The 10307-nt window shown below is 37.0% G+C and overlaps 1 pseudogene; it reads right to left on the bottom strand.

The window, feature by feature from the left end:
* Nucleotides 1-3908: 3908 nt before the first annotated feature.
* On the bottom strand, nt 3909-6263 carry LOC124095109 (melanoma inhibitory activity protein 2-like; annotated as a pseudogene).
* Between the last annotated feature and the right edge of the window lie 4044 nt (nt 6264-10307).

Below are 10307 nucleotides of genomic sequence, written 5' to 3'. Positions count from 1 at the left end.
ATAAATGGTGTATATTCAAGGGTACAACATAATGTGGATTTATGTTTACACACCATGAGATGACTTCCAGTCAAGCTATGAGCATATCCATCACCTGGCATTGTCACCTTCAGATGTGTGGGGAGAATCACTAGTGAAACTGTAGTTTTGAGATGAAACACATTTCACTTCTTCCACTGGCAGGTAGAGTCTGCACAAGCTGCAGTCCTCCAGCCTAGAAATATTGCAGCCCTTAAAGGTGGGCCATGCCCTCCAATGTTGCACAAATGCCAGCAGATCACCCTCAATTTCTTCTTCCTAGGTGCTCCTCTCCAACCTTCAAAGAATGAACTGCTTAGAGCAGGATGAGCATTAAACTCTAGGATATATAAAGAATTCAAAAAACTTAAATCCAAAAAAAACAAATAACCCAATCAATAAATGGGCTAAGGAACTGAACAGACACTCCACAGAAGAAGAAATACAATGGACCAATACATGAAAATGTGCTCAACATCTCTAAAAATTAGAGAAATGCCAATCAAAACTAAGATTTCATCTCATCCTGAAGGGCAATCATTAAGAATACAGGCAACAATAAATGTTGTTAAGTATGTGGTGAAAAACATACACTTATACACTGATGGTAGGACTGCAAATTGGTGCAACCACTATGGAAAGCAGCATGGAGATTTCTCTGAAAACTAGGAACGGAACCACCATTTGACCCAGCTATCCCACTCCTTAGTTTATTCCCAAAGGAACTAAAATCAGCATATTGTAGTGATTCAGCCACATCAATATTTGTAGCACCTCAATTCACAATAGCTAGACCATGGAACCAACCTAGGTATCTCTCAATAGATGAATGAATAAGGAAATATGGAATATGTACTCAATGGAGTATTCCTCAGCTTTAAAGAAGAGTAAACTTATGGAATTTGCCAGTAAATGGTTGGAGTTGGAGAATATCATCCTAAGCAAAATAAGCCAAGACTGAAAAAATGAACTGCCTATTTTTTTTTTTTTTACTATTATCCAGATACTAATTCACAATAAGGAGGGGGGTAGTAGGGAAGAATAGCATTACCTTAGATTAGGTAGAAAGATGTGATGGGAGGGGAGAGAAGGGGATATGGGTATAAAAAAGATAGTAGATTGAAACAGACATATTTACTTTATGTATATATGTGACTGCATTACCAATATGATTCTGCAACATGTACACTCAAAAAAAATGAAAAATTATATCCAATCTATGTATGATATTTCAAACTGCATGTATGCATTATACATTCATATATAACTGAAACAAAGAAACAAAAAAATAGAGCAGAGCCTAAAGCCTCTAATCCCATCATCCCTTTGTGTCATAACCCGCTTAAAATGACCTTATTAGCAATATAGGAATGCATTTGTTTGTGTCCACTTTATATTATATATATATATATGAAATTATATAGTGAAAGAATTAACTTCTTTACTTCAACATTGTTTATAAGATTCACATGTCCTACTACCCTAAAGCCCAAGTCTCTTCATCTCCTTTTGATAGTTTCCTATTGTGTGTGTGTGTGTGGTTTTTTTTTTTTTCTCTATGAATAAGTTCTGCCTTAAAGAGTGTTACTAGAAGTGGGCATTTGAGTTGCTTCCTCTTTGGAGTTATGATGAAGTATTCTCCTATGATTGCTGTAGTACTGTGTTTGAGTAAATTCCATGTAAGTATTTTTTGTTATTCATATTTGTTATTTATATCCTAAGTGTAAATTTTATCAGTTACACGTATTTGAAGTTTATAATATATTACCAAATGCTTTCCAAATTAACTGTATGAATTCAATCCACTAATAATATGGGGACACTCTAATTTCTCCCTATCCTTAATTACATTTATTACTTTCTGTCTATTGTTATCTTAGTGATTTATCTGAGTTGGCAATAGAGATATACTCTGTTTTAATTTGCATGTCACCAATGACTAAAAGCTTCTGCATTTAAATAATTTAAAAAAAATTCTAAATGGCCATAAAATAAAGTCTTTTTTGTATAAAATGTTTAAAATGTAATATGATGTCCATTGCTTCTAAAAATTTTCTTCAACAGAGATGATTAATACTGTTAATCACATTTTCTGCTATTGTTATTTTAAAATTATGATAAACATTACATTTAACATAATTGTGATTAATCTCCATAGATATAGTTTCTTAAATGAATTAATTAGAAATTACAACTGACATCCTACTACTTTCTCCATCTTTGTTCAGTTGTTAAAGAAACAACAGGATACTTTCTCAAATCTCTCCACAAAAAGATGAATTATCCTCCATTATCATGGCACTGAGATTATTGTCTATTACTTCAAACATTACCACAGATTCTGTATATATAGCTAAACTTGTTACTCATATTTCTGCAGCTGTGTTATCCCCTCATTTGGATTCCATTTTGCTATCTCTTTTTTAACCCTTCAGACCCTTTCACAGCATCACAAGTCCCATATTTTCCTTGCTCATATGCACAGCAACACCAAGATTCCTGAACCTCTGACAGAGAATAACTCTCACACAGATACAGTAGTGAGATACATAATCGTTTATTTTCAGATGCTGTAAAACTCTTGAATTTTCTCATCAAAATCTCATGTATTGGGGCTGAGGTTGTGGCTCAGTGGTAGAGCACATGCCTAGCATATGTGTGGCCCTGGGTTTGATCCTCAGCACCACATAAAAATGAATGGATAAAATAAAGATATTGTGTCCATCTACAACTAAAAATAAAATAAATAAATAAATAAACTCATGCATTTTCTGCTCATGAATGAAGATGTTTTCCATTTCTTCCCCAAATTCTCAGCCACTGTCCATAACTGTTCTCATTGTACACCTTTGTGGGCCCCTATGTGGGAATTTGTAAACCCACAAGGACTACATTCTAATGCACTTAAGCAAATGAGTATTAACGCATTTCCCTCCTTTTCATCCTTGTTCCTTTCTTCATATTTCCACCAATATCACTCTGGGTTTTTTGGGCTGCTGCATGTTGATCTAAAAATTTACCTGCTTACAATTCTCACTTATTATTCGGTTTGCCACTATCACAAGCCTACATATTTAAAAACAGATAACACTCCTGCATATATATAACTCGTGCTTTTGCATAATTTGCTACTCATTGGAATATTATTTTAACTCATTGAATTACTCATACTCCTACCAAACAATCTTTGCTTGTATGAGTACATCATACTCTAATGACATACAAAATACATAAAAAAATAAAAAGGGGACATAACCCACAGTAGAATATAATTCTTAATTTTATGAAAATGAGCATAAAATAAAGGATATAAGGGGCAATGTCAATCAAGTGTACTGAAGAGGTGGTTTATAATTCCTAAAAGTTTTCCTGAGAGCTAGAAATTTCTAATACTTGAAATCTCCTGTTTACAGGACAGTTATGTTTTCTTGTTTACACTGAATATGCCCTGGTTATTTTAATTTATGGAAAAACATGCTTGTTTTTATTATAATCAATGCCATACAAGGCTTCAAATCAATTAAAATCTTTCATTATGCATAAAGTTACTTTCACATATGCTACAATTATAATAAGTACATATCTTTGTATAAAGGCACATGCTTTCTTTGGATTTTAAAATATTCCTGACTGCAAGATTTTGTATATAAAACTCCCAATGTTGCCAATATAATAGCAAATTAATCAAATTAAGTTACACTACCTAAAATAAAATTGAAATAATTTACTCATAAGATTCCTTTTTAAATCATCTTTATTTACAAAGTGTTATCCTAAGAATTATAAGACATTAAAGCTTTAACTGGAGCAAAAGTATAATCACTTATTTAAGTAAAAGTAGATACTTAAACTAAAAATGAGAGATAAGTCAAATTACTTTTAAAGAGAAATCAGAAACATCTGGTTTCTTGTTAGGCTTCTGGATGTTAAGTGGCAGTCTCATTTGAAGGGGGAGTCAACCCTGAAGGGAACTTACTTCTACTTTCAGAATGTGGGGATAGGAGAGGAATGCAGGTCTTGGGAAAAGATAATGAGAAAAATACCTCAGTGAATAAATATTTCCCATTGGGAATGGAGGGTGTGGTGGGCCTGGTGGAAAATAATTGCCAGATACTCCATATATGTTTCCTGGAGGAGGTGGAGGAAATAAAGGTCCTCTTCTCACGAACTGACTCCTTGGGTCCACTAAAAACAATGTACCTGTGACTGGAGGGAAAGATGAAAAAACAAAACTAGAGCCAGTTGCTTGGTTTTCAGCAGGGAGAGATGAATCAGGCACATTGGAATTACCAAGATTTATTTTGATATCATTTTTATTAGATTCCATTTCTGAAGACAGAGGCCCAACCACTTTATCCAATAAAGGCATATTAAAACTTTTGTGTTCAACTTGTACAGATCATCTACAATAATTAGAATTATATACATCTTGACTTTGTAGAGGAAGATGTGGATCAGAATATGGTTGGCCTTTTGGAGGGATCATCATCCTACAGGCCTTATCCTGTTGGGAGGTGACAGGCTCCAGTATTATAAGACACTCTCTGAGGATCAATTAACCCAACATAGCCTGATTTTTTTTTTCTTTCATTTATAATATGAGGTCCGAGAGGATTCTCTCAGCCTCTTGATCCTCTTCTCCTCCCACTGACACCAAAGATGAGAATATGAGTGGACCCTTCTTTTCCAAAAGAGGACCTCTCAATTCAGATGAAGGTTAACTCAATAGTGAGGGACCACTTCTGGAATGCTCTCTAGCAAAGGCTGTATTTGAATCATAAAGTGTGTTAGGATCTTTTTCTAAAAGTTTAAATTTAACCTCATTTTCAGTTAATTTTTGTCTGTTGTAAGCATTTTATTTCCTTAAATCTTGAGGTATCTTTTAGCACTCTGAGCTGCCAAGTCATTATCATGTGCTTTTTTCTCATAGTACATAATCTGCCCCTGATAAGAATGAATGGTTCTCTCCAATTCATCTTCAAGATTTTTGACTTGCTTTCTACAGTTCTCCATCTCTTCAGTTGTATGGCTGATGTTATAATACACTTTGGAAATTTTCTCCTCTCACTCTAGCCAGTAATTTTCTTCTCCTATTAATTTTCTTTGGAGTTTAATTACATTAATTGATATAGTTCAATTATCACATTAAATTTCTCCTGAAGATTCTGATTCACTCTTTTGAATTGTGTATATTTGAATGCAAAGATGATTGCTCTGTCTTAAGATTTTTAATATGTTCTATAAGGCCTTTCTTTACTTCATCTACTTTAGATAATGAATAAACATTTTGTTTTTCTCTTTCTAAGGTTTTAAATGGGGCATTTAAGTTAGCACCATAAACCTGTTTCTTCAAAGCTCCATTTGGCTGATCATCTAAGTGAGCACCAGTTTCTGATTCTCTCTTCATTTTCAATTCCAAGTTGTCATCATCTTTCAGGTCTTCTCCAAGCACAGAAGCCTAATCTTTAATCTGCAGCAAGTGTTCTATCAGAGACTTAATGTGACTTTCTTTCTCTTTTAGAACTTAGTCTGCATATACTGTAGATTCGTCCACTGTTATTTTCTGTTTATTAAGGTCATTCACTTTTTCTTTCCATACTTCAGTTTCCTGTAAAAGTTGTTTCTGATTATCATAAAGTTGGGAATTTTCTTTCAAAACTATTTTTATTGCTACCTTAAATCCCTCTGCATTCATTTGAAATATTCTTAAGGTTGTTTCAGTTTTGGCTCTTAGTAACTTGAGGGGTTTTGATTCATCTTCTAGGAACTTAATCCTTCTTGATATTTCTGCCATTAATTCATCCTTTTGAGAAGGTTTAGTTTTATCTTCTTTTAGCTCTTTTTCTAGAAAGAGTATTTAATCTCCAAGGTTATATTTAGAACCATACAGCTTTTCATATATCACCTATAAATTTTCTGCTTCTATGGACATCTTCTCCAAAATGGCATCCTTTAAAGATGACTCTAAGCCTTCATACTCTTTTTGAACAAGGATAACATTTTCAAGTAGTTGACATCTTTCTTCAATTAATCCAGCAAATTTTAGAGCAAGCTGTTTTTCTCTTCTCACATAACACCTGCTTCTAACACATTGACAACATGTCCACAGAAACCAGAGAACAGCAAAAGTCCAATAGCTGCATATATCACTAACTCCCAAGGATATCCATAAAGATGAGGGCCTGGTTTCATATCAACAGACAATGATACCATACCCTGTGTACTCCTTCAAGGACCAGACCTAAATCCAGCCTAGGGGCACTCTAAAAAACTCTCAAGTTATCAAATGCAATATGCTATTATTTAGCTAATGAAAAACAAATTACCCCCAGAAGTTCTCATATTACCAATATAAATTTAGTTTCTTCTAATCTCATATTGCAAAGCTCAATTATGTGTGTTTCAGGGCAATGCTTTTTTAACATCCTAAGAGAACTATATGAAAAAAGGTAAGCAACTCAAAAGAAATATGTCCATCTTTGCAAGACAAAGTTTTTCACATTTAAAGTTCTGAATATGATGTATCATAAAATCAACAGTTACAATTAATAGGAGATATTTGGTTCTGTTATGTTTCATCAAATCAAATCCAAAAAAATTACTGATTTAATAATAGGGTCTAAGTTTCTGGCAAATTTTAATGAAAAAAATATATAGAGAGATATATAGATATAAAAGCAAAAAAAGCAACATTACTGCATGCATTTTCTTGGTTGCAACAGAACTGATTTATTGTGATGGATACAGAAGCTGCTGTTTAAAAACCAAGGTGATCATATAATTTGCATAGGAGGAGGAGCAGATTATACATGTCCTGAACTGTGAATCACAAGTAGGGCCTCAAAGATAAGGAGACCTACAATAAAAAACACCATGTCAATCCATACACACACACACAACATGAAGGAGCCAGATAGATTCAATGAGATGCAAATGCTGACTTCTGCTATCTCTGCAGAACAAACGTAAGTGCTCCAAAGATGACAGATACCAGATGACACATGGATCCCACCCCAGTCTTTTGGCCCCCAGTGTGGTGCCTCTGCCATGATTTCAACACCGTGGAGAAGAGGAAAGCCTGTTTAGCACCATGAAATGCAGTCACTGGGGACCTGCTCAATCCAGTTAATGATAACAATCAAACATGCCTCTATGTGCATCTCTCTAGTAAAGAGGAAACATACCAGTCGAAAACAAGACACTGAATCAGTTTGTGACTTTCTGCTCCAAACCAATTGTCCTCCACTACCTGTTAGTATCTTTTCATCAACAGCCTATTAACTCTCCATGACAGCATTTGCAGGAAGCGCTGCATCCTTGAAGACATCTGTCTAACCAAAAGACTCCTCAGATGATGGTCCTCTTTTCAGAACAGTGGTGATATCGTGTTTTAACTTCAACAGGTGACCATAACTGAGTCCCAGCATAAAACAAGAACCTTCTGGCCCAGTATTTAACAGAATGCAAACAGTGGAGGGTGAGTTGCTGAGGAATAGACCTGAAAAAGTGAGATTGCAAGATCAGGTTTCAGTGACGGAATGGGTCCAGGCCAGGTGGAAAAAGCCTAAACAGACATGACAATGATGGAACTTGGGAAAACAGAGGAGGAGCTAATGGAGACACCTGGCCTTGCTCACAACCCTGAGGCATAAAAGGCATTTTTGTCTCTCGTCATCATGACCACCAGCACTGAGGGCACCCTTGATTATTTGTTTGCTTGTTTGATTTTAAGAAAAAGAAAGTTTGCTAAAATGCAAGGCTAAGTGTAGGATACAACATTTTTAGTGAAATGTCACTGATGACCTATTACAACATACTGAAAATATTTCTCTGTCTCCCCATCTTTCTTGCACACAGGCAGCCGTTAGCTCAGAGCTCACTCACTGATTTGACAGACATTCACAAACCCTCTGATTTGCCCAGACCTGAGCCTCAGATTGTGAGATTACAACAGATCTCACAGAAGGTATGAGGGGTTATCAGACAGGATATATGTTATCATGCAGGTAAGAAAATGGGTACAGTTAATCATTACTTAAATAGCATTAATGTTAAAACTAGAAACAACCTCAAAAAACAATCAAACTGCCTAAGCCAGAACTTCTTAAGCTTTTTTCTAAAAATTTCAAACCATGTATTTTCAAAAGTAAAATTTACAAAGAACCCCAATGAATAAAAGCAAATCAAAAGGAACTGTTAAGGCAGCAAAAAGCAATAGCAGGTATTCAGATAATGCTCAGAGCCTCCTCTAGGAAATCAAAATAAGAAGTCTGTCTAACCAAAAGACTCCTCAGAGGATGCAACATCTCCTGACAAGAGGTCACAGCACACAGTTTGAAAATCAGTGACTTTGTTTTCAAACTAGATGGTGGTGATGGCTAAGACTTCTGGGACTGTGCACAAGTGCATACCCTGAGGAGTGAAAGAGAATTGCTTTAACAGTGTGGATTTAATGATGTGTGGGCTAAATTGAAAGAAACCAAGTATCTAAAAATGAATTATCACCTGAGTTTTCACACATGACCTTTTTGTGACACTGAGCATCACTGGGTCAGTTGCTGATGGTTAGGTATGCAGGCCCTTGCTCGCCAGGCTCATTATGGGTTTTCAACGGCTAATGTGACTCCATTGGATTTCACCTTAGTGTAGGAGCAGAGACTCATGCCCACACACAACTGGCCACGTAGAAGAGAATCCTAGTCAATGAAGACAAACATTAATGGTACATTCTGCACAGACGTGGGCTCTGGTGGGTCTAGGCAAGGCCAGTTTTCTCCTTTTTCACAAAGGAAGAAACACACGTTAGTGGCTCAGGACTCAAAGGACTACCCTTGAACATCCTACTGTTGTGATCAGAAGACTTAAAATAAATTTGAACTGAACCAGTGCTGGATGGGCTGTGGCCTTGCCCATTGCTGGGTCCTGAAACCCTCCAGTCATCTTGAGTACCATGACATCCTCAGCTGCCTAAAACCCTGAAGCCATTTCATCTGTGCATTCTGTCAAAGGGAAGGAGCATCACTGGCCGCCATGGCCATCTACTAGTCAGAAAGCCAGGTGAGCATGGACCAGAAGACCATGTGCTCTTTTCCCAGCCTGTTGATGTCCACCTTTCTGCTGCCCTCAGAACATCTCATGTAGAGGAAGCACTCTTGCTCTTGAAAGAGAAACTATTTTCTTACAACATGACCAGCCCTGTTATGGTTTGGATATGAGGTGCCCTCCTAAAAGCTCATGTTAGGCAAGGTAGCAGTGTTCAGGGCTGAAATGATTACAACATAAGAACCATGAACCTAATTAGTGGATTAATCCATTTGATGGATTTGAAGACTACAGTACTGGGTGGGTAACCATAGGAAGGTGGGACATGGCTGGAGGAGGTAAGTCACTTGGACATGCAATTGGGGATTATATTTTGTCTACCAAGCTCCTTCCTCTCTCTCTGCTTCCCAGTTGCCATGAGCTGAACAGCTGTCCTCTGCTATACCTTGCTGATGATATTCTGCCTCACTCTTAGGCACAGAGCAATAGAGTTGGGACAACCATGGACTGAGACCTGTGAACCCATGAGCCCAAATAATGTTTTCCTCTTGTAAATTGTTATTGTAGGGCATTTTTGTCACTGTGATGAACAGCATATGACCACTGGTCCTTGAAAACAGCCATCTCCTTCATCTGGACTCAACTTGGAAAGGCTAAGGCCTGTCTCTCCCTGAGAGGTGACACACCTAGACACACAGAGCTCTACCAGTGATGTGGAACAAACCCAATTTCTGTCTTCTAAGCCATCTATGAAACAGTCATCACTTTGCCCTAGTAAGGATCCAGTTCTGGCTCACAGATATGGATCCCCTAGAGCATACTTGCCTTCTTCCAAATGTTTTGCAGCCTTCACTTGTTAATCATCAAGATGGACCAGGGAGGCACATATTCTCACACATGCTCCACAACCAAGGACATGGAGACACAGGGAGATTAATTAAATCACCCATGATAACACAGTTAGCAATAGGGGCAGCCAAGATGTGAGTTTCAGGAATGCTTTTCTAAGCCATTCTCAGGACTGGCCTGCTGAGTAGACAGGACACATTGTCCCCAGAGCTGCCTGAAGAGGCTCATCCTGGGTCCTGGCCTCCATGGATATAGGGAAGCCTTTAGCCAAGTGCAGAGACCTGAGTGAGCACAGAAGCTTTATACAAGCATTGGTGAGGACATGAAATTACAGAATCCCACCATGTCAATGGAGCATGAGGGCGCTGCAGGCCCTGTGAAAAGCAGTTTGTCTAATG

Source organism: Marmota monax, unplaced genomic scaffold, assembly GCF_021218885.2.
Source record: "Marmota monax isolate L192 unplaced genomic scaffold, Marmota_monax_Labrador192_F-V1.1 WCK01_AAM20220418_F8-fsc00755, whole genome shotgun sequence".
NCBI classification, from domain to species: domain Eukaryota; kingdom Metazoa; phylum Chordata; class Mammalia; order Rodentia; family Sciuridae; genus Marmota; species Marmota monax.
Note: the sequence above shows the minus strand (reverse complement) of the source record. Positions and strands in the feature narration are given on the sequence as shown.